Source organism: Chiloscyllium plagiosum, unplaced genomic scaffold, assembly GCF_037043375.1.
Source record: "Chiloscyllium plagiosum isolate Xiang-an unplaced genomic scaffold, Cpla_swu_hap1 HiC_scaffold_28, whole genome shotgun sequence".
Taxonomy (NCBI): Eukaryota; Metazoa; Chordata; class Chondrichthyes; order Orectolobiformes; family Hemiscylliidae; genus Chiloscyllium; species Chiloscyllium plagiosum.
The window spans coordinates 12,934,066-12,958,786 of record NW_028270166.1 but is presented as its reverse complement, the minus strand read 5'-3'; the positions used below and the strand labels follow the sequence as shown (position 1 = coordinate 12,958,786).

General features: G+C 40.4%; 1 long non-coding RNA gene across 1 annotated transcript in view; it reads right to left on the bottom strand.

Annotated features, from left to right (window-relative positions):
* The window catches only part of LOC122565406 (uncharacterized), a 53,472-nt gene that overhangs the window by 8,247 nt on the left and 20,504 nt on the right, over positions 1-24,721 (bottom strand). The window contains exons 3-4 of the long non-coding RNA XR_006316160.2: positions 10,904-11,061; positions 2,837-2,929 (exon numbers count right to left, since the gene is read on the bottom strand). This is a non-coding gene — a long non-coding RNA (uncharacterized LOC122565406). The remainder of the gene's footprint in view (positions 1-2,836; positions 2,930-10,903; positions 11,062-24,721) is intronic.

Genomic DNA, 24,721 nt, shown 5'->3' with positions numbered 1-24,721 from the left:
TGTAAAAAGAAGTGCCACTATGCGTTTGATATGTTGAAGCCAAATTAATATATTCATGAGTGGAAGTTTCATATGTGCAATCTCATTCGCCAAAAGAGGGAAAGCTCAATATTTTTGATGAGGTTACACCAACTCAGAATACAAGGGAAGGTGACAGGGCACCTGAATGAATCAGCATGGAACTATTTGAAAGCCTTTCAGTGCAAGGTATGGAGAAATTGATTTGTAATGTAGTTGCAGAATAGATATGCCAGGTGAGATAAGATTAGTTTGAACAAGAGAAAGAACTTCATAGTTTTCCATAGTATTCCTCCACATTTTGAATTAAAAACAGATGGAAGAAAGAAAGAAATGGAAGTTCTAGTTGCCAACATTTTCTTTACTTTAAGATGACTCAGAGACTACTGCTTTGAGTTTACCTGTTACATTTGTAATCTTACTTCTATTAAAGTAATTGACCATACAGAAAAGCAAACCAGTTTGTGCAACGTACAAGGTACTGTGTGTACAATGTCCTAGTTGAATTGCAAACAAAGCAATTCCAAAATTCAAACTGAAAAACTGAATTAATACTTTGGGACATTCCAAAGCACTTCACTATCAGTGGATAATTTTGAAGTGTTGTCACATTTGTTGCATAGACAATTTGTGCCACAAGCAGCAGGTTGATCAATAGCTCATTTATTTTGGTTAAGGAATTAATGATGACCATCAAGCTAGTCGATCTCCAATGCCATTGGGTCTTTCACATCAAGCTTATCAGGGTAAATCTAAGCCAACTATCACCTCAGAAGCCTGTCTCACTTGTCAGCAAAATAATAGGAGTCATCAGTAGTGCTATCAAGGTGCATACTCATTAACAACCTGCTCATGATGCTTGGTTTGGGTTCCGCCAGCTCCAAAATGAAAGCGAAATACTGCAGACACTGGAAATCCAAAACAAAAATATGAAACGCTGGAAACATTTATTAACCCAAAGGATTGGGCAGAATTTTGTTATGGCATCAGGTGTCTTGCTTAAGACCATAAGACCATAAAAAAATTGGAATAAGTGTAGGCCATTCAGCCTCTCGCACCTGTTCTGCCATTCAACATGATTATGGCTGATCTGACTTTCCTCATATCCACTTTCCTGGCCTTTTCCCATCACTCTTGATTCCCCTACTAATCAAGAATTTAGCGATCTCAGTCTTAAATATATACAAAGGCTATGCCCTCACAGCTCTCTGTGGCAAGGAGTTCCAAAGGATTACAACCTCTAAGAAAATAAATTCTTCATCCTCTCAGTCTTAAATTGATGCCCCTTTATTCTGAGATTATGCCTTCTGGTCCTACACTCTCCCATGAGGTGAAACATTCTCTTAGCATTTACCCTGTCAAGCCCTTTAAATATCCAAAATATTTCAATGAGATCACCTCTCTTTCTTCTAAACTCCAATGAGTAGAGTCCCTTTGCTCATAAAACAACCTCTCCATGCCTAGTGATCATCCTATGGACTTTCTCTGAACTGCCTCCGATGAAATGATATCTTTCCTTAAATAAGGGGACCAAAACTGTTCAGAGTAATCCAGATGTGGTCTCATCAGCATCCTGTACAGACACAGTAAGACTTGTCTACACTTATATACAACTTCCTTGAAATAAGGACCAACATTCCATTAGCCTTCCTGATAACTTGCTGTGCCCGTGTGCTAGCTTTCTGTGTCTCATGTACAGATCCCTTTGTGTTGCAGCTTTCTGCAGTCTTTCTAAGTAATATTTAAATAATAAAGGTTTAGAGGGATATGGGCCAAACGCTGGCAAAAGGGACTGGCTTAGTTTAGGAAACTTGGTCAGCAGGAATGAGTTTGGCTGAGGACCTGTTTCTTCTGTATACCCTTATGACTCTATTCTGTTCTTTTGTTGTCCCTTCCAAAATGAACAACTTTGCAATTTCCCACATTATACTCTATTATGCTCCAACTTGTTGCCCACTTCCTTAACCTATCAATATCTCTGTAAATTGTTTGTGTTCCTCTCAAATATGTGCCTTGCCAATTATTTTAGTGTCAGGAGACTTGGACTGCCTCTTTTTAAAAAGATCTATAAGACCATAAGACCATAAGACATAGGAGTGGAAGTAAGGCCATTCGGCCCATCGAGTCCACTCTGCCATTCAATCATGGCTGATGGGCGTTTCAACTCCACTTACCCTCATTCTCCCCGTAGCCCCTAATTCCTTGTGATATCAAGAATTTATCAATCTCTGCCTTGAAGACATTTAGCGTCCCGGCCTCCACTGCACTCTGCGGCAATGACTTCCAAAGGCCCACCACTCTCTGGCTGAAGAAATGTCTCCGCATTTCTGTTCTGAATTGACCCCCTCTAATTCTAAGGCTGTGTCCACGGGTCCTAGTCTCCTCGCCTAACGGAAACAATTTCCTAGCATCCACCCTTTCCAAGCCATGTATTACCTTGTAAGTTTCTATTAGATCTCCCCTTAATCTTCTAAACCCCAATGAATACAATCCCAGGATCATCAGCCGTTCCTCGTACGTTAGACCTACCATTCCAGGGACCATCCGTGTGAATCTCCTCTGACACGCTCCAGTGCCAGCATGTCCTTCCTGAGGTGTGGGGACCAAAACTGGACACAGTACTCCAAATGGGGCCTAACCAGAGCTTTATAAAGTCTCAGTAGCACAACGGTGCTTTTATATTCCAACCCTCTTGAGATAAGTGACAACATTGCATTCGCTTTCTTAATCACGGATTCAATCTGCATGTTTACCTTTAGAGAATCCTCGACTAGCACTCCCAGATCCCTTTGTACTTTGGCTTTACGAATTTTCTCACCGTTTAGAAAGTAGTCCATGCTTGTATTCTTTTTCCCAAAGTGACCAAGTTACAAGCCAATCAGTACGTGGTGAAGTCACAGATGGTTTTCCCCTGAAATCAAAATACCAAGTGTGATGTCTTAGGCATGTGAGGACTGCAGATGCTGGAGATGAGAGTCTAGATTAGAGTGGTGCTGTAAAAGCACAGCAGGTCAGACAGCATCCGAGGAGCAGGAAAATCGACATTTTGGACAAAAGCCCTTCATCAGGAATGTGATGTCTTGCCTACTGATAATCCCTGCATGGTTAGCTGGATGGCTTGTGATATAGAGTGACACCAACAGCATGGATTCAATTCCCGCACTGGCTGATGTCACCAAGAATGTCTTGCCTTCTCAACCTCTCTTTGCCTGAGGGATGGTGATCCTCAGGTTAAACTCAATCTCTGTAATGCGAGATGAGCCCTATGGTCCTCTAGGTCTCTGGTGACGATTATTTATCCAAGCACTTCTAGCAAATCAGTGGTGGCAGTTCCTGTGCACAATAGTGACACTGGAGTGACCATGACTACTAGTGGAAGGACAGGCTCAGGGTTTCAGAATGATGGAGCGACCCAGGCAATAGGTAGCTTATGTGTGTGGTTGGGTGGAGTTCACAGAGTGGGGCTTCACAAATAAGGGCAGGGGCAGGACAGAGTAGCCCTTAGTGGGGTCCATTTCCTGATATTTGTGCCTGGCACTGAGTGTCTTTGATCAAGAGACACCACCACTCTGATCCCTCCCTCCATGCTGGGCCGAATGTGACAAACTGGCCACACAGTTACAGCAGTTGTGCAGACCATGCATGGCTGCTGCTGGGTTAATTCAGCAGCGTGAGATAAGGCCTATAAGAAGTTATTAATTGGCCAATTAAGGACCTCAATTGCAACAGAATGGAAGATCGACCTTTTGCTTTTCCCAGCCAGAACATAATTGTGAGTTCAGGCATGACCCCACCTTGTCTAATTAAATGCCCTTCCCACCTACAAGCTTGGCATCAATAACAGCAGGAGATGCTAATGGCATTGAATGTCAAATGAAGGTAGTTATGTTCTCTTATTGGAGTTGGCCATTGCCTGATACATGTCTATAATTTATAGTAGTATTTAGGGTAGTAATTATCATTTTTCATTCCAAGTCTGGATGTTGTCCAAATCTGGCTGCACCGAGCATGGATTTTATTTTAATCTTGAGAACTATAAATGGAGCTGAACTGTATGCAATCATTGGTGAACAGCTCAAATTCTGACCTGTAGGATCTGCCAGATCTCTTCCTCCAGTTGATGCCAGACCTGCTGAATTTTTTTATATACAGTTCCAATTGTCATTTCAGCTTTGATCCAAACACAGACACAGAATGAACTCTGGGGCTGAGGTGAGAATGATTCCCTACCTTACATCCAGGCAATATTTCACTGAGTTTGGCAACAAGGGGCTTTAATGAAAGTAAAATTAATGATGATTGAGCAAAGGTTAATATGCAAATTGGGGCCATTTCAGCCCAGAACTTTGCTGTTTTCCCTTTGATTAACGTTCTAGGGTTGACAATTATTACTACTACATCAGTCTTCCTTGCAGGTTATAAATTGGGCTGTTCACTGACTACAACTCCATTTACAGTTCTTAAGAAACAGTCCATGCTCCTGTGCAGCAGTCCTGGACAACATCTAGGAGAAAGTGAGGACTGCAGATGCTGGAGATCAGAATAGAGAGTATGGTGCTGGAAAAGCACAGCAGGTCAGGCAGCCTCCGAGGAACAAGAGAATCAACATTTTGGCCATAAGCCTTTTCCTGTTTCATTCCTGATGAAGGGCCTATGCTTGAAACATTGATTCTCCTCCTCCTTGGATGCTGCCCAACTTGCTGTGCTTTTCCAGCACCATGCTCTCAACTCTGGACAACATCTAGGCTTAGAATGAAAAACAATATGTGCTATCCATGCTAGGCAAGTGTCAGGCAATGGCCAACTCTGAAAAGAGAACATAACTACCTTCATTTGACATTCAAATGCCATTATCGTCATGGTGTCCCACATTATCATAATCCTAGAAGTTGCTATTGACCAGAAACTGACTAGAACCAACCAGATAAACATAATGCTTGATGAGGCTTGATTTTCTACAGCAACTGGCTAACTGGACTCTCAAAGCTTCTACATCTCTCAAAGACACATTAGTGTGATTGCATTGTCTCCGTTTACCTGGATGTCTGCAGTTCCAACATGAAGAGAGCTCAGTACTCTCCAGATCTACTTCAATCCATCAAAGGAAGAGGACAATTAACAAAGAAAGACTCTAGTTTAGGACTTCAATTAATCCATACCATAATTATAGGTGGAATAAGTTTAACAAATTTAATTTGAACTTTAAAGATTTGATTGGTATGGGGAGATTTTTAAAGATCTTATTAACAAATCACTAAGTAAGGTAAGGTAGCATGGATAGAAAGTGTCATGGCATTGCCCATCAGGAAAATCCTATATCTGTTTCTTTAAGCAGGTTCCACAGGCAGCATACATTACAAGATCACGGAAAAAGTGTAACTTTTATTGAACTTTGAATAGTATACCAGATCAATGCAACAGAAGAGTATTTGCAAATTGTGGGAAGAGGAAGAGAATATAACAGGTGGAGAACATAGACCATTAGAAACTGGAACAGGAGTAGGCAATTCAGCCCCTTGAGCTTGCTCTGCCATTCAATAGATTCATAGCTAATCCAACACTCCTCACATCCACTTTTATTGAACAAAAAGACTAATTCTATATCCAGCATTGGGCCAGAGAATGTGGACTGCAATGTTTGAAATGTCTCTTAACTCAGTTCATGTTCAGTGATTCAAATATGTTTCAGATGACTAAGGCACCCAGTTGCTTGACTGGGAACATACAATCCTGCATTACCTGGTCTAATAGACAGATAACCTCTTAAACACAGAGAAGCCAATGAGCAAGTGGAATAGAAGATGTTACAGTAAGGATGTCCAATGTTTATTGACACCTTGATGGTAGTGTGTAGTCTTGGGAAATTTCACCACTGTACTTTTATGGGAACAGATAATTATGATAGTAAACTAGCCATGATCCACCAGCTCTCCATTTCAGTGGGGAGTCAGATCTGGATCTGCAGTCCGACCCCTATAGTTACTCTAATGCTCTTGTGCATCAGAAACTACAGAAAGTGGTAGTGTAGTTTCAGACTGAATGTTCTGGTGATATTAACACATCTAAATTGAATTTACTCAAACTTCATAATGGTACTATGTTTATCCAAGTTTATATAAATAAGAAGTTAATTTTATATCTAAGTGAAATAGTCTCAAAAATGTATAAGTAATATAGTCTGAGTTATTCCCTGGTTTATAAGTGAAACACTTCAGAATCAATTGATCTGTGAAGTGTAATATTTGGAAGTTCAGGGTAACAGCATTCTTGGTGAATATTGTTTATTATTTTAGATCCCACTTAGTGTAATAATTTCTCAGATTAAAACAAAAAACAAACCTGTGCCTACATTTCCATCTTGTGGATAAAAATAAATTTAACATGTCCTCTGATTCTGTTGAGGCCTTTCTGACATTTTTGGGCCAACTTTCTAAGTTTATACTGATGCCCTGGGCTTTGTTCACTTATTAATTACATGCATGAGTTTTCTTGGTCTATAGAAATTGGCAGACAGGCAGGTGAGGCTAACCAGATGAAATTGAAAATTCAGCTCTTATATCCCATATAAACAGGTGTAGCCAGTTTGAATTGCAGTTAGGTGCTAATGGCCTTTCCCAGTACTATTGGTCGAATTGCTAAAGAGGTAGGAAAAGTTCAACCAAATAATCTTATCTCATTCTAAAAGCAAACTGTGTGCTGTGATAAACATACTAAAGCTTCAAAAAAATGCAATTTTGTTGTAATAGCTTATGAATTTAATAGTTTGTTTAAAGTATTGTCTGTCATCTTCAACAATGATGTTTTACTAAATTAATTATCTTGAACAATAAACATTGGCACACTCTCAGAGTAAATTCATTCACTTTCCTCAATGTTATATAAAACAAATGCTACTCTGCATTCGTGCCATTCAGATGTTTCTGCTGTCTTTCAGTGTTTCTCTTTCTTCCATCTTGTAACTTAACAAATAATCTAAACAATTACCTCAAAATTTACAACTTGCTCACCCTATTTTCTTGTTCTTCCATTCTATAGTTGCTGTATCATTCAGGCTGGTGTTCAGGTCCACAAATAACACCAACTTTCTGGTATCCGATCCATTTAGCTACAAGTGTGATCCTGATATTGAGTATTGTTATGGACCAGACCAGACCACCTCAAAATAGTTTAGGAAGGTGTAAAAGCAAATGTAAAGTGTATGTTCCCAATGCAATGCAACTGGTCAAACTACTTGATGTGAAGGAAAACACAATTTATTTAACCACTGTAGTTAAGATGCAACCAAAGAAAGAGGAATTTAGAATAACTTACCTCCATTGGAAAACATAACAGAATAATAGATGCAGTAACTATTACTAATCAACTGTTCCAGTATAGTGACAATGCATTAACACAACTTGGCAAAAAAGGAAAATTCAGACAGATTCTCATATGCAGCTCTTCAATTCAGAAGGAACACGTCCAGAGAAAATTCTGAGAGAGTAGTTGCCAGGAGACATTCACTGAAGCTTCCAACTCTTTTGAGACCCCAATAGCTTCTGATACTACTCAGAAATCTCCTGATCTGTGAGAGCTGGCCACATCCATTCAGGCTGCATTAAAAAAAAATCCAAGGCTTTCCAAGCTGTTTACACAAGTGGTCTTAAATATTTAGATTTGCACCTCTGCCTTACAACCTCTCTTTAAAAAAAATGGATAAAATAACCTCTTAAAGTGACAGCATCCTCACAGTTTAGTGATAAATCAGTCTTTGCTCTGTGTGCTTGAAGCTGGCAGCTGTGGAGTTAATTAGCTGGCACAGGGTGTTTCCAAAAGGTGCTACATTGCATTCTCCCAAGGAACAAGGCCAAGGTTGTAGTTAGGTTTTCTGTAGGTCAGTCAATGTAGTAAAAGGGTCTTTCAGTGCTATCTGTGAGTTAAAGTTAGCTGGTTTCATACAGTTGGGATAAAGGACAGATTTACCTTAAATAAGGAGGCCAATTGTTGTTCACAAAACTTAAGAGGTGATCTCACCAATATTTTATTAACTTTTCACATTACTTGTTGTACCTATCCTTTCTGTGATAACTTCACTAAGTTATCTTGATTGCTCTGCATCTCATAGCTCTGCAATCTCTCACCTTTTAGATAATTTTTTTAATAATCTTTCCTGGCAAAGTAGATAATTGCTTATTTTCCAACATTATGGTTCATTTGCCAGATCTTTGCTCACCTATTTAACCAGTACATATTCTTCTGTAATCTCTTTATGTCTGTTCAAAAATTACTATCCTTCCTATCTTTGTGTCATCAGCAAATTTGGCAACCGTACCTTCAGTTTCTTCATCCAAGTCATTTATATAAACTGTTAAAATTTGAAGCTCCAGCTCTGGTCCCTGTGGCACACCACTCATTATAACTTGCCAACCAGAAAATTACTCATTTACTTTCTGTATTCCTCCATGCCAATATGCTACCCCCTACACCAGGACTGTTTGTTCTCCATGATAATCTTGATTGAACTTTATGACACTCTTAATCCCCTTCAATATTTGAATTTTTCACTTTTTGATCTTGGTGTCCAAAATGATACAAAATGTTCAGTGTCGATGGAGGACTACGTTGTTAGATTATGGTCAGTTTGAGTTGTTGTAGATTATGGTCAGTTTGAGTTGTTGTAGATTATGGTCAGTTTGAGTTGTTTACCTCTGGTTGACAACAAGTCTCAGCACTCTATTTGTTTCTAAAGTCTTTTCATTCTAATAGTACGTTTATCTTGCTATTAAAGTCATTTCTAAATATCTTTCTGTGTACATTTGAGTTAACATCCACAAATGGGTGCTGTACCTAACCCCACATACAAATCCATTAAAATTAAAACAAAGACAAACATATTGAGGATTAGCTCTTATGAAATATAATCAGTTGAATAAGAAAAGTTTGAAAAACACTGGTGCTTTAGGCTAAAATGCACTAAATGATGTGGAATATTGTGATAAAAATGGCATTTGAATACCATAATCCTCCTTAAAAAATTATCCTTGGTGGGAACAGGTAATACTTCCTTAAATTTATTTATTGTTTATTGTGTGTTTTTTAAATATTGCCCTTGTTTTCACTCGACCATTAGCTTACTTTAGGGTCTCTTGAGTTCAATTCAAATACTGAGCCTTGTCGGTATATTTTTCAGCCTTAGTTTTGGGAAATACTAATTATGCTGGCTTGGAATTTGTAGCTAGTTAGGGAATTCTGCAGTCGTTGTCATTTCTGACTTAGTTCAGATGTTCTTAGTTAAGAACGTTATTGATAGGCATTTATCGAGCAGTCTGGTGTATCCCCACTCATGTTTATTCATTGTGTTCTGTGTCTTCAAAGTGAAAAACTTGACCTTGCCTCAGAATGTCTCCTTTCAGGTCTGTCTTCAGTTTTTAGTCTACGCCTACAGACCTGTTTACATCTGCACCCCAAGTGATTCTGATGCACTTGACCCAGCAGGCTTTACAGTTGCTTGGCAACAAAGACACTTGAAGAGTTGTGTCAACAGCATGTGACATTCCCCCCATTGGATTGGTTAGCATCCTCTGCATCTCTAAATTGTACAGAGAGATACAAGTCTTTCTCTGTACCGTTGCCAACTTGTAAATTTGTATTCATGGGACATTTTCTACCTCGGGGTGATCTTTGTGATGGGGGAGGGCTAACAGGCATCATGTAGAATGTTTGCCAATAACATTTTACATTCAAGGAGTTAGAGATTAATATTCTGCAATCCTAGAGGCGTTTTATGCCAGAGGACTGTTTGAGTTTTACACAGATATTCAAAGTCTGACCAAGGTGGAATAGAGGGTAAATTTAGCAAAAAAACTCTTTTGCTAAATTCAAGATGCAGCCGGCAGCTGTAGTTTGGAACTGGAGAGCTATTAAGACTAATCTGAAATGAACTGTACTAGGTATGTACAGAACTCCTGTGAAATGTATGTTAAAGTCTAAAAATTATTGGTAATAGTAATAAAAGAATGCCTGATGCATTTGAATAATAATCGCTTGTCCGCGACTGTAGCAAAGGCATTGACCCATTTAACACAAAATCATTTCCAACTTCAGTCAAATGTATCCTCCACTGAGACGTAAATGTCAGGAACAGACACCCTGAAGCAGCATTTGTCACATGTTAATTCATTCCTTCAAGAGAAAAGGTATGTTTCTGGTCTGGTTTTGCCTTGTACAGTGCTATAACTGAACTGAAATGATCAAATATTTTATATCTTGCAATATATTTTTCTCATACCACAGAGCTATCATCCAAGCACTTGGTGTTAAATGGTTAAATATTCTGCAAGTTTTCAGGATAGGGAGTATCAGAGAGAAATGATTTTGGACTTTTCCGTTGTGTGGTAGTTGTTCTACACAGAAGCGAAGGTTACAAGTTCAGGACGTAAGTCAAAATTTCAGTGTACCCTCTGGACAGCACTTATATTAAGGGGACTCTCCATATATACATTGGAACAGACTGAAGGCCGCCTGTTGGACCAGTAAAGATTCTTTGTAAGCGTTCAGAAAAGGACAGTCAGTTTTCCTGTTATTAGGAACAATTTTTCTCTCTTAACCAACACCACCTGCCCATTCAATTTAACTCATAGCAGTAAAAAATGGCTGCTAAACTGGCTCACATATCATTGTTACTTTATTTTCAAATAATTAATTGCATGTGCAGAGCCTTAAGATATTTCTGAGTCATAAAGTGATGATCAATATGTGTTTTTTTCCTCACAGAACTAAATTAGTGAGTAGTAGGATACATCAGTATTTCTCAATTCAGCTTTCCCAATGAGCCCACAAAATAGCTGGAAAATGCCACGGTGAGGAGGAAGTGAATGGGAGGTAGCTGGTGGCATGCTGTACTTACTCATTATCACTTGCCGTACTCCTGTGGTTCTTTCTCACATCCCTCCTCCTGCCCTTTCCACACTCCTGCTTTCCTCGTGCTTTCTTCATTCTCTCCCATGTTCAACTTCATTTTACTCCTGCTCTCTTCATGCCCCATCAATGGTTAACATTCTCTGCCTTGAGAAGCAAAACACCCATTTCAATAATAACTCTGAGTAAGTGCCTGCTTTCTTAAAAGCATTATCAAAGCACTCCTTACAGCCAACACTTCCATATTTTGAGTATTAAGGAGTATCATCATATAGATATGATGGCTGTGATTATATCCATTTGAGAAGGAGTCCTGCAAACATTAAAGTTTGAGAACTGTTGGGGGAGCTAATGCATGGTCTCAGAATGTGTGGGCTTAATGACTGAATTATTGCTTTTTGCTTTTTTATATTCTGTGACCTTTGACACTGAAGTAGTGCATTTGGGAACTTTTGTAATTTATTTGAAAGTTCTCTGAAATTTATAATACTTTGAATGTTTGAGGAGGGCTTTTAAGAGTTTGCACCAAATATAAAGGGATTAATTGTCATTTTCTTGAAGCACAAGAAATACTAGTCCATGTGACCTGGCTACCTTTGACCCGGAGGAAAAGCCAATGGTAAATTAAGATGAAAAGCCATGTGGACAGAAACAGAGAAGGCATGCAAAAATAAACTACTAATGTAATGAAAAACAGAGAGCTAGAGGCACAAAGGAGAGCTACAACAGAGGTGCTGTACAAGGAAGGCAATAGTGTATAGATGCAGAGACAACTCCAAAAGTAAACAAGATTGATAGAGGAACATAGAGAATTCTTGTGAGAAGGAGAAGGAAAAGGCTGTCAGGAAGATGCCACTTTTTCAGTTTGGCAGAAGAACGGAGCTGGTTATAAGGTTAAAAAGCCTGGAAATCCCTGTGAATGACTCAGACTCTAAAGAGTTCCATGTTTTCCTAGAGGTGACCAAACTATATTACTCCCTAAGGACTATCATGACTTGAGGGAGAGAGCTTTCATAGAAGTGCACCTTACTGATGAGAATTGCTGCCGTGAAACTCAATGTGAAAGTAGTCAGATCAGACCCCTGACCTTACCTGCATGGAAAGAGAACAGAATATTGTGGAACTGTGTAGCTATCTGGTTTCATCTTTGTGCAGAAGTGCTGTGAATACTTAATTGCGTAAGATGTATCTTTGTTGACTACTTAAAGTAAACACAAATTTAAAATAAATGTAAAGGAAAGAAATTTACCTTTTTATTTGAGGTATCATTTTGCCTGTTAATTTATATAATTTTCATTTGTTCTAATTAAGTAAAAACCACAAAAAGTGCAATTCTGTTGATATGTTTGGGAATCATTTAGTAAATTTAGTTATTCTGGCCGTCATGTTTTCCTTTTTGGCAAAAGTGAGGACTGCAGATGCTGGAAACCAGCATCTAGATTAGTGTGGTGCTGGAAAAGCACAGCAGGTCAGGCAGCATCCGAGGAGCAGGAAGATCGACGTTTTAGCGAAAGCCGTTCATCAGGAATGGGGGATTCGAAGGGCTTTTGCCCGAAACGTCGATTTTCCTGTCGCTCGGATGCTGCCTGACCTGCTGCGCTTTTCCAGCACCACTCTAATCTAGACTCATGTTTTCCTTTTTGCCAATGGAGGGTGCTGTTACAGTTGGAGGCTGCAGGTATGTAAGGCAGATCTCACTGACCCAGTGAACCATCTGGAGGTGTTCTGAGTGACCTGCTTGGTCAGAGCCTGTGAAATGCTACATTATGATGAGGCATACCGAGCAGCGCTCTCAAACCTGGAGCATCGTCAGCAGCACCTACTTCTGCAGGTATACCCCATAGCTGTCAGACTTCTGATTGGTCCCACACCATAGGAGACTGTCTCCCATGCTCATTTGGATAGTGCATTTGGCAATTCCCAACCACACACCAACTCTGAAAAGCGAGTTCCACCATTCTTGCTGGCGATATGTGCAGGCTTGATATGAAATCTGAGCATCTGCTTGAAGCTCATGTCCATTGACCTTTCTGTAAACTCAAAGACACGTTTCCTGAATCTCGGAACTAGTATCTTCTTTTCTGTTTTGTTGATCTATTGACATATAATCTGGTGTTTTAAGCCATCAGATCTGTGTTAAGTCAAAATTATAAAAGAGTAGAAGATGTCTCTTTCGCCATTTATGAGGACTTTCACTGTGTGCTGTGTAGTGTGGTACACACACTGGGGTAAAGGTTAAACTGCAGAATTCAGTGCTGTTGTGTGGGTTGGAAGACGGAGTGGTGGCAGCTGGGAGAATACATTTGCATCAGCCAAACTTTGCAATACTTTTTCTGTCAGTCCTTTGGGTATTGTCACAGTCATGCGTGGTTTATCATATTCTTGAGAAGCTCCATCATGTATTAGATGAGTCTAATCTATTACATTGATTCCCTCCTGAAATCCACGTATGACTAAATCAAGAGGCTTTCATTATGAAGCACATGTCCACTCCGCAGTTAAATTCCCATGTTTCTTCAACGTCTATTCAAATCAATTCGAAGACATGCTTACAAGTTCCCAGCACAGCTCTAAACCTGACTTATTTTCTGGAACTTTTTTCACTATGCAGCATTATAATGGATATTTCATAGGCATTTTTCTCCTCTATACTCTGAGGATGTTGTTAGTTACAATTGTTCCAATTTTCTTTAGGTGTTATATGTCCACAAAAAGTTCTTAAATCTTTTCCAACAGTTTTCATTTTCCCATAAAAATAGAGCTGTTTTTCTTTTCTTTGCTTGTTATTTCTGATATAACTCTGTGTCCTCAATCATTTCTCTCAGAGGGCACTTAGAACATCAGTTGTAAGATTCACCTTGTCCTTGTTCTGTCTGCATAAGTACTCTTCCTGCTGATATCATGAATAGTTATTGTTAGTTTGACACCATTTCAGTCTTCCACATATAATTTCATAACATAGTTACTGTGCATCTAAGGCACGGCTCTCATAATGAAACTACCACAGTGCTTTGCTTCCTGTTTCCTGCTGCTTCACCCACATGATGATAGATTAGACATAAGGTGAATGACAAATGGAGTCGGATAAGAAAACTATGCACACCAGAGAACTTAAGAATGGGCTATGAGGGATTGCATACAACAAACTGAACTTTGCATTAATTTCAGCAGCAGCACAGACTGAATGGATTGTATGTTCAGCTTCCAAGTTGCAAATCATGTTTTAGATACCATACACTATGTTATAAAAAGCATATCAAAAAAACTGGAGAAGGTACAAAGATGATTTGCAATGATTTTACCAGAAATGTGTGGATAACATGTGTCAAAAAGGGATTGATATGCTGGCTCTCCTCTATTTTAAAATGTAGGTTGAGAGGTGGCCTAATAAAAATCTTTAAAATTTTGAAGCGTTTTGACGAGTGGATACAGGGAGCCTTTCCTCTTGCGGGAAAGAGCTTAACAAGAAACTGTTAGGATACTAACTAAGAAATCTAATAGGTATTAAGAGGAATTTCTTTTACCAAAGAATGGTGAGAGTTTAGAACTCTCCGTCATAGGAAATTGAAGTGAATAGTCTTGATGCATTTATAAAGGAGCAAGACAAGTACATGAAGGAGCGGATAATAAAAGGTTATAATGGTAGATTTTGATGAGGCAAGTTGTGAAAAGGCTTGAATGGAACATATATGCCAACATGGATAGGCAGGGATGAATGGCCTGTTTCTGTGCGTGAACACAATAGCTCATTCTGTGATAGTATTCATCTGTATGATAGATGATACTTTTAACACTGTGTTCCCTGAGTAGAAGGATGTCAGGAAGGGTTGCACATGCCCACTTGGCCTGCTTTGCTGCTGTCAGCTGCACACTTGTTCCTGACATTTTTCAGGTCGGCAGCAGGAGTTTGGATCCATCAAAAAGAAGTACAAATGTTAACTCACACTGCATTGGAACCCGCAATGTAAGAATTTCCAATGGGCATTCCAATGTTAAAAAATCAATACTTATATGTGTGTATGTTGTCAGTAATGTTGCCAAATGGCATTGCAGTGGGAATTCGACAGTAACATTTCAGTGTAGCTCTATAGCACACAAAACAATCAAAATTTGCAGACATTTCATCACATTTCCCAGTGTGTGATGGGACCATAATGTCAATGAGACTTTGCTGTCTCCTTAAACTTGATCCAATGTGTTCAGGCTTTGTGCAGTGAGTTTCAGCACAACCCAGATAGCTCATTTGATGGATAATATGATTCTTAATCCCAATGTCATTGTTTTGAGTCCCAATTTGAGTCATAAATATTTTTCTCAAATATTGTAGTGCAGATACTTTTGTATTGGTTTCTTTTTACCAAACAGAGACCATAAACTAAATGTTATAATAATGTCTCTACATTGGAAGTTGAGAACCTCATTCACTGTAACTCCTTGATGATATTTTTATTATTACTGAAATATCAGTTTCTCAGAGGGAAATGATAGATGGACTCCAGCTGGGCTGTTAGCTAGACCTAAAACTGGGTAACTTCAACTTCACTGCTAGTCTATGTCAAGCCAACTTATTTGTTTAATGCTCAAGTTGTGCAAATAAGCATGTGCAGGAAGTGCCATCAATCCCAACTTTTGCAGCACAAATAAACACAAATACACATTGTAAATTGACCTGATCATCTCCCTTACATGAGTACGGCATTTTTCAAACTTCAGCCAATTGATTAATTAACCAAAACCTTTAAACCAATTTTAGTCCAAACAGATGCAAGTTTTTCAGTCTCTATCTCACTTTCCAAATAGACAATTGGAATTGTTGAGAGAAAATATTGTATACTTTATCGAATAATCAAATAAGAGGAGATAGATAAATATATGCAGAGGTAGTCTTCAAGGACACTCTTTGAGCAGTATAGTGAAGTAATGAGGTTCATAGAATCCCTACAGTGTGGAAAGGCCATTCAGCCCATCAAGTCCACCTCCTTATCCCTGCATTTCTAATAGCTAACCCACCTAGCCTGCACACTATGGCAACTTAGCATGGGCAATCCACCTAACCTGCACATCTTTGGACTGTGGGAGGAAACTGAAGCATCCAGCAGAAATGGAGGGAACACACAAACTCCACACAGACAGCTGCCTGAGGGTGGGATCGAACCAAGGTCTCTGGTGCTGTGAGGTAGCAGGGTTAACCTCAGGGCAACTGTGCCGCTCTAGTTAAGGGAGGTTAAGGGAGAGAATTCTGGAGATCAGAGTATGGATAATTGAAGACAGGGCTATCAAAATTGGGGCAAAAAAAATTAAGGAGATATAATTAGAAAGGATAGGAGGAATGAGTCGTGAATGTAGTGGTGGAAAAGCACAGCAGGACATACAGCATCCGAGGAGCAGAGGAATCGACATTTCGGTCATAAGCCCTTCATTAGGATTCAGGAGGAACCTAAACCTCTCAAAGGGTACAGGGTTCTAGAAGAATACAGTGGTCAGGGAAGTGGAGGGAGGTGGTTACTGTAATGAGTAGCTGTGCAAGAATTTGAAAATAAGCATAAAATGTTTAAAATTGAGGTGTTATTGCAGCACAAAATTGAGGTAACCATTGTAGGTCAATGTGCACAGGGGCATGGGTAAATAGGGCTTATGTGAGCTTGGGCATGGACAACAGACATTTGGATTCTCCAAGTCTGTCCAGGTGGAAGATAGGAAGAGGTTTGAAATTGTTGAGTCTGGAGAAAACAATTTCAAGACAGTATTAAAGCTATCCCTGAGACCTGACATTAAAAGTAGTGGCATTGAACAACAAACTTACTTCAATGCTTGATCTATGACACTGAGCCCCCATTGTACCATGGTTACCATGACACTCATGTCAATTTTTTTACTGACAGAAGCTTTTAGCATAAAGGTAAGTACACAGAGCAAACCGCGGGAAGGTAAAACCCAGATATTGCAGCTACTTTCTTTTGACAGTCAATGTCATTTGTTCTATTATTTGTGAAAAACATGTATTCATTGTGATGTAAGTGACATGGAATCATAAGCAGGCAAGAATGCGATTCGGCCAGACTAACCCTGACACTTAGGGTCTACCTGGGTCATTTTTATCACATAATGACTGTGCAGTAATCCCTTATCCTCGCCACACATGTTGAATAAGGAAACCATCCTTTTGATTTTACACTAATGCTTCAACCAAGTCAGTACCAGTTAAAATATGAAAAGCACAAAAAAAGCCCTCTACTGCTGGTGAAAATCTGATGCCAGGATTTAGATATCATGAGTAAGAATTTACTCCAAATGTCAACCTATAGGGAGTCTTAAAGATCCCTGTTCGCTGCAAATTGTTGGAAATGCCCCATTCCCTTGAAAGTGATTGATTGCAGCTCCATGTACAAGAACATCCCCTCCCTGTGTGGTTTCAGTACAAGGTAATGTTTAGCTGTAAAATAGGTGTATGCATTACAATTGCTTGGCCACTGGATGGCAGCAGCATGCAAGGTCATTTCTCTTTTGTAAAAATGGTGTCCTGTGTTGTTGAAAAAATTGTTGCAGTTCCAATTGTCAGAAGTTTTAATCCTAGACAGGGAACAGCATTAGCTTTATATTTGCTGCCATTAAGTAACTCACACCAATGCCAGCACCAAATAATGAGCTGCCGGACTTGAAACATTAACTCTGCTTTCTCTCAATAGATGCTGCCAGACATGCTGAGTTTCGCCAGCAATTTCTGTTTTTGTTTGGCATCTGAGAATGTTTTAATATTTTTGCCAAGAATGAAACTGTCACCCATTCTCAGTTACTCTGAAGCAAGGGTGTAAGGGTCTGAAAGGGTTAATTCCATGGCGTGCTGGAGCACCAAGAATGGTGATGATGTTATATTGGTTAGTAACAAGAACAGCTTAGGATACCAATGGAGTAAGATCTACATTCACGTCCTTCTCATAGTCTCTCTGACTAGAGGCAGAATCTTCTCAGTCCCTGAGGGACATGGCTAATGGCAAGAAAGTTGGGTAAATAGTATGAGAAGGGCAGTTGGGGAGGTGGTGGTCAAGTGGTATTATCATTGGGATTGTTAATCCAGATACCCGGATAATGCCCTAGGAATTTAGGTTCAACTCCTGCCGAGGCAGATGGTGGAATTTGAATTCAGTATATTAACAAAATCTGGAATTAAGAATCAAATGACGCTTTGGAAAACTCACCTGGTTTACTAATGTCCCTGGTCTGGCCTACACATGACTCTTAATTGCCCCTGGGTTATTAGGAATAAACAATAAATGCTGGCCTTGCCTGTGATGCCCACATCCCCTGAATGAGTAAAAAAAGTTAGGAGTTTCTTGAGATGAAAGCATAAATTACATTTTCCAAACAAGTGTTGAATAGTGAGATGAGATTCTCACTAGAAAGTGGTGAGAGGCCTGTTAGCATGCATTGATATCCTTATTGTTACCTAACCTCATCTCACTAATATGCATTCTCCCAAACGCCAGATAATAAAAGGGACAGCCACAATTTCCAACAGGCAAGTCAGACCTGGCAACTCCAGCTCATTACTTGTACCTTTGCACCTCCATTTTGGACACCAGGCACCAAAATCTCAGGGCACACCCTATTCACTGTGCTTAGCACTACTTTGGCACATCACCAATCCACTTATGGTACAATTCTTCATTTTAAGGTTGCATTTTGGACCACCAGCAGCTTTCATTGCTGCAAGGAGACTTTGCCCACAAGGACAGGCACCAGCTCATGGATTTGCCTGCATTTCAGGGCTGCTTTCTCATTCTCTTTGCATTCACTCACTTTAAGACTACTTTGATGCTCACAGCATCCTTGCCTTTTAGTTCTTTGTCCACTCAGCCAGAGCTTAAAAGCTCACTGTCTTATCTTGCCTTTAGCACAGACATAAAGCCATGGACATGGTTGTCAGCTGTGATGAGTGAAGGGGGTGTACAAGTTGCTGTATGGTATAGTACTATGTCAATCTCACACCTACACCAAGCTCCAGCAACATATAGAGGAAACACAATGGATGTGCTTCGACTAAATGGCCATGTTTCAATGTCAGAGTGGAGTAGACCTCAGTCAAATCAAGATCTGTTGCCAGCAATTAGGGGCTACCAGTACAATGTGCTATAAGCATAATCGGATCTCAGTCCAGAGGCTTGGAAATGGTCAGTCAATTGCTTGAGGTAAACACAGTAAGGGATTGTGAATTCCGTCAGTGCAGGAAATGAGCCACAGACAGTCCTACAGGTCCAGTGCAAACAACCAGTGGATTCACAGTCAGTCAGTTGGGAAGTTACACACAAATCAGTGAAAGGTCTGTTCAGTCACCCATCAGGTCCGTTTGTCCAAGGATTATTTGAAAGAATCCATGGAGAGGGGATTATCAGGGGATACTACTGTGCTAGGGAAGTTGGGGAATCAGTGTGGGGGATTGAAGACAGAAACCTGGAACACAGTGGGGTCAAGAATAGTGAATGCGGGAATTTGACACATGGGGGGGGGGGGTGGGTGGTGAAGAGGATGGAGCATTGAAGGATGTGGGAAACTGCAGGATGGAGTTTATTCAAGGGAGGCTTGATTATCTAACTCAGCCTGGGGCTCAGCACGACCTGTGCTGTTTTCCACACTTAGCCAAATCGTAAGAATGTGATGGAAATGGAAAGAGGCTATGACCACAGCCAGACAGGGCAAATATAGAGGTTTGTTCTGAGCATATAGCCCCCGTAGGTGAGCAATGTGAGAGTTGCATTAATCAGGCATTTTCACAGTTCAGGTTAAAGTCATCTAAAATCTTTGCATTGTGTGTGTGAGAGACATAAGTAGCGTCCAACTATGTGGGCTGCAACTGCTGGTTCACAAGCAGTATCATTGGTTATTGCAGCTTGAAGATAGTCATCTCTGTGAAGCGGAAGTGATCCTGGGTGACTGTAAAAATGACTCCTATGGGCCAGTATTCACAAAGATTGATCCCCTCTCACCTTGGCTGCAAGTATTCGCCACCATGCTCTTACATGCAACAATGCCTTTCTTGGGTGATGGTTCTGTGATAGTGTCCCAAGATATCCTAAGTCTGTCCTGGTGGTTTGGAGGCAAGGTCTCAGTACTCATGCAGTATTTACATAGTCCTTGTGATATGGCTGTTACTGCATTCATTGGAGTAGGGTCCTATGTCAAAGTACTATGTAGAGGCATTCCACAGTCCACGTTGTCAGAGTGCGTTGTGTTCCACTGTTTGGAGGGTTATGCGAAACTGTCAATTATGAGTGTTGCGCATGCTGACTGCTCACATTATTGAGGACCTGTTCTGTTTCCTATGTTCTCCACACAGGTGACTGATGGATCCTGCCACAGAAAGGGTTATGATTCGCTGTTGTTATGATGCTACAAAATGCAGACAAATGGAGCAGGTACAGAAGTGACAGCAAGCCCAGGACTAGCAGCAACCTCCATCAGGTGCTGGACAGCCTCAATATGATGAGGTTACCATTGAAGGTCTCCTCAGGATGTGCAGGAGGATCAGAGATTATTACTGTTGATGCTGTTTCCTCCAAGTAAGCGAGGCACTGTATCACCACACACTGTCCCAGGATACTGTCACTGAGCTGTGCTAACTGCTGGAGTGAGACCCACAGCCTGAAGGAGCAAGTAGCCATCCTATCCCAGTGGTCATCAATAGAAAAAGGTGTCTTTCCATCAATGAGCTAGTCATCTGTGATAATTTGTACCATGTCCAAGAAGTCTGCACCAGGTTCCTCAGGGGCTACCCACATGTTTATATCCTTCAGAATTCTCATGGTCAGCATTTCAAGAACATTAGAAGGTTGGTTCCCGAGAGATGAAGGCTACCTTCTGCATCCATGGCTGATGACTCCATTATGAAGCTCTCTGAAAGAGGCCAAGTGAAGAAACAATGCAGCCCATTCTTCCACCAGAGGCATAGTGGAGCAGTCGATGGACCTGAAGGTGAGACTCTGATGCTTGGATCAATTTGGGGGTGTGCCAGCATCACATCACGGACAAAGTGAGTTGTCTAATCCTAACATGCTGTGCGCTACGCAACATAAGCAGGCAAAGAGGAGTGATGGATGCTGATGAACTGGGAGAGCTGGTGTAGTCTTCTGAGCTGGAGGAAGAACCAGGTGCTGCTAGGGGAAGTGTTAGAAGCAGATATGATAGCAACGTTTAAGAGGCATTTAGACAGACACATGAACAAGCAGGAAATAGATGGGATTAATTTCGACTGGCATATTGTTGACACAGACATGGTGGGCCGAAGGCCTTGTTCCTGTGCTCTACTGTTCTATGTTTTATGTTCTAACATGACCTTCAGAACAACAGAGCGCTGCAGCATCAGACACAACAAGCCACATGGACTTAAATGACACTGTGTTCCAGTTAACAAGAGCTGAGTGCGGTGATCATTCATTGAATGTAAATTTGTGAGTGCTGAAAAGGCAACCAGTCATTTTCTGTTCCAAGAAGCAAATACAGCCTCTTTTGGTTTGTTTTTTGCTTGCTATTGTTGTTGGTGAATAAAAGTGAATCTTTGAAGACTTTACTATATATGATTATCCCACACTGTAAAAGTGATAAGATGATGGGCTACACTGGGCATTAGGAAAAGAGTAGCATTGACTTAGACATTGAGTTAGGATTGTATGATGAGAGGTGGTTAAGGATGGTGGTTGAGGAACTGTGTGACTTGGTTATGTGGAATAAACTGTGTTAGCTGAAGGTACAGTTATGACATTTAAAAGACATTTGGACAGGAAAGCTTTAGGAGAATATGAGCCAAATTTTAGTTTCGAAAACTTGGTTGGCATGGATGTAGAAATGTGCAGTTGTATGGGCAATGAAATATCAGCCGTGCCATCAAGGTGTCCTGAGAAACATTGGCTTGCGGTTACTGCCCCTGGAGATCCCAGTGGGAAAAGAAGATGGTGAAACAAATCTACTTCACAGTACAACTTCTGTTTTTGTTTATTTTGGTTCACGCTAATTCAGTTCAGTCCAGGATTTTGAAAGATTCAGACTGGGGCAAGGATCAATGTCCTGGTCAGTATCTTGCACCATCTATTTTGTTCCCTTTTGGCACTTGTTGATGCAGATTCATTGGGTTGCTGGCAATGGGGCAGTGATGGTTTGGAAAGACCTCAATCTGCAACATGAGCTGTGCCATGCACTGGGTGAAACCATCCCCGCACAGCGCCTCTAGCTTTTATTTTATTTCTCAGCTTCTTACTGGTCAGACTTTCACTCCCCTGATCTCGTTAACGTATTGAATCTTCACTTATTTCAATCGTTATAAAAGTTTCTATCATTTTCCAGTGCCTCCCAGAGCATGCACTATCTTTATGCAACCTAGAGTTGACATTTCCACCATTCACAACACTTACGTAGATATTTTCTAACCAACTTGTTCAGAGGTGTTATTGCACATCTCTGGAGCAGGTGGGTTTTGAACCCAGAGGTAGGGATGGATATTTTCTACTCAAAAATAAAACAAAAGAACTACATTGCTGGAGATCTGAAACAAACAAAAACAGAAATTGCTGGAGAAACTCAGTGGATCTGACAGCATCTGTGAAGAGAAAGCAGAATTCTGAAGAGGGGTCATTGGATTTGAAACATGAACTCTGTTTTCTCTTCACACATGCTGCCAGACCTGCTGAGTTTCTTCAGTAATTTCTGCTTTTGTTTATTTTCAAAATAGCTTGTTCAGAGATTCTACTACACACCTCTGGAGCAGGTGGGATTTGAACCCAGAGATAGTGACAATACCATTGCACAAGACCCCCAACCACAGCTGTCTAAATAAGGTGAAAATAATTGGAGTCGAATTTGAGTACTCCCACAAACAAATGAGAAATACTTTAGGAAGGAACCAATTATTATTGTAGTTTTCACATCCTTTCTTTGGGAAAGTGTAATGTCAAGATAGGATGGAGGGACAAGGAAACAATTAGATTTCAGATGCATGCTTCAGAAACAGAAATGCTTTCTGGTTTTAAAAAAAAAAGTCAAGTTTATACTACAGACTGCTATGAATGTGACCTAATATCAAAACAATTTTAAATGTGGTCGGTTCAACACAGGGGGTCAGAAGAGAGCTTTCTGCTGCATGAGTTATTAAGACAAAGCAACAGTAATAACAGCAAGTTCCTTGTTCAACAAAAAGGGGTTCATGTGACAGTGCATGTCAACCAGAAAAACACAGGCAGTTTCTAAGAGGTGACTTTGTATGCCATGTAGATGGTTGTACTTGACACCAATTACCTGGCTGTCTCCTCATTCTCCTGCATTGTTGTGTCACGCAGTCTGCCCTGTACAAGTCAAAAGTAAGAGCTGTCACTTCTGTCAATATTTCCACACTGATGAGCCTGCAACCAAACATTGAAAGATCTTTCTACATCGCCAAAAGATAATAAAAGTAAATATATATTTGAGAAAGAAACTGCTCCACCTGAATCATATTGGGATCAGACTCCAGGTGAATTAGGGAAGGTGGCTTGGGGATGCGATGACCAAGTGGTATTATTGCTGTCTGTAACACAGAGACCCAGATACTGTTCTGGGGGCCCAGGTTTGAATCCCACCACGGCAGATGATGGAACTTGAATTCAACAAATATCTGGAAATAAGAAACTAATGATGACCATGAATCCATTGTTGACTGTCGAAAGAATCCATCCTTTAGGGAAGGAAACTGCTGTCCTTACCTGGTCTGGCCTCCATGTGACTCCAGACCCACAGCAATGGGTGGACTCTTAACTGTCCTCTGGGCAATTAAGGATGGGCAATAAATGCTGCCTGGTCAGTAATGCCCATATCCCATGAATGAATAAAGGCAAAAATTATTCCATAATTAGGGCTTTAGACTAAATAGAAAGGAGGATTGGTTCAGTTGCATGGAAAATTATAAAACCAAAGTTAAAGGAAAAGGTCAGATTTCATGAGAATGATGGGACTGATGGTTACCAGAAAATAAAAGGAATGGAGAATGTGAATGTCATATTGTACCTAGGAACCAAAGAAGTGTAATGAAATTCAATATTAGAACAAGCTGGTAGATGTAGGGAATGCTGGATGACGAGAGAAATTGAGGCTCTGGTCAAATAAAAGAAGGAAGCATATGTCTGGTATAGGTAGCTGGATTGAGCAAATCCCAAGAGGAATATTAGGGCAGTAGGAGTATTCTTAAGAGGGAAATCTGGAGGACAAAAAGGGGACATGAGAAAGCTTTGGCAAGTAATTCTAAGGAGAATCCAAAGCAATTCTGTATGTACATTAAGGGCAAAAGAGTGACCAGGGAGGGAATAGTGCCCTTAAAGATCAATGTGGCTGTCTATGTATGGAACCACAGGAGATGGGTGAGATACCAAAAAAATATTTGCGTTAGTACTTACTGTGGAAAATGACATGGAAGCTTGGGGAAATAAATAGTGATGTCTTGAAATTAGCTCATATCACAGAAGAGGAGGGGCTGGAGGCCTTAAAATGCATAAAGGTAGATAAATCCCCAGGACCTGATCAGGTGTATCCCAGAACTTTGTGGGAACTTAGGGAAGAGATTTCTGGGCCCCTTGCTGAGATAGTTGTACCATCGATAGCCATGGGTGAGGTACTGGAAGACTGGACGTTTGCTAATGTAGTGCTATCATTTCAGAAAGGTGGTAAGGAAAAGCTACAGTACTCCAGATGTGACACCAGCACCTCATGCAGCTGCAGCAAACCTTTCCTACTCTTATACTCCAACTTCCTCAAAAAAGTGGTCAACATCCATTAGCTTTCCTTAGATTAGGTT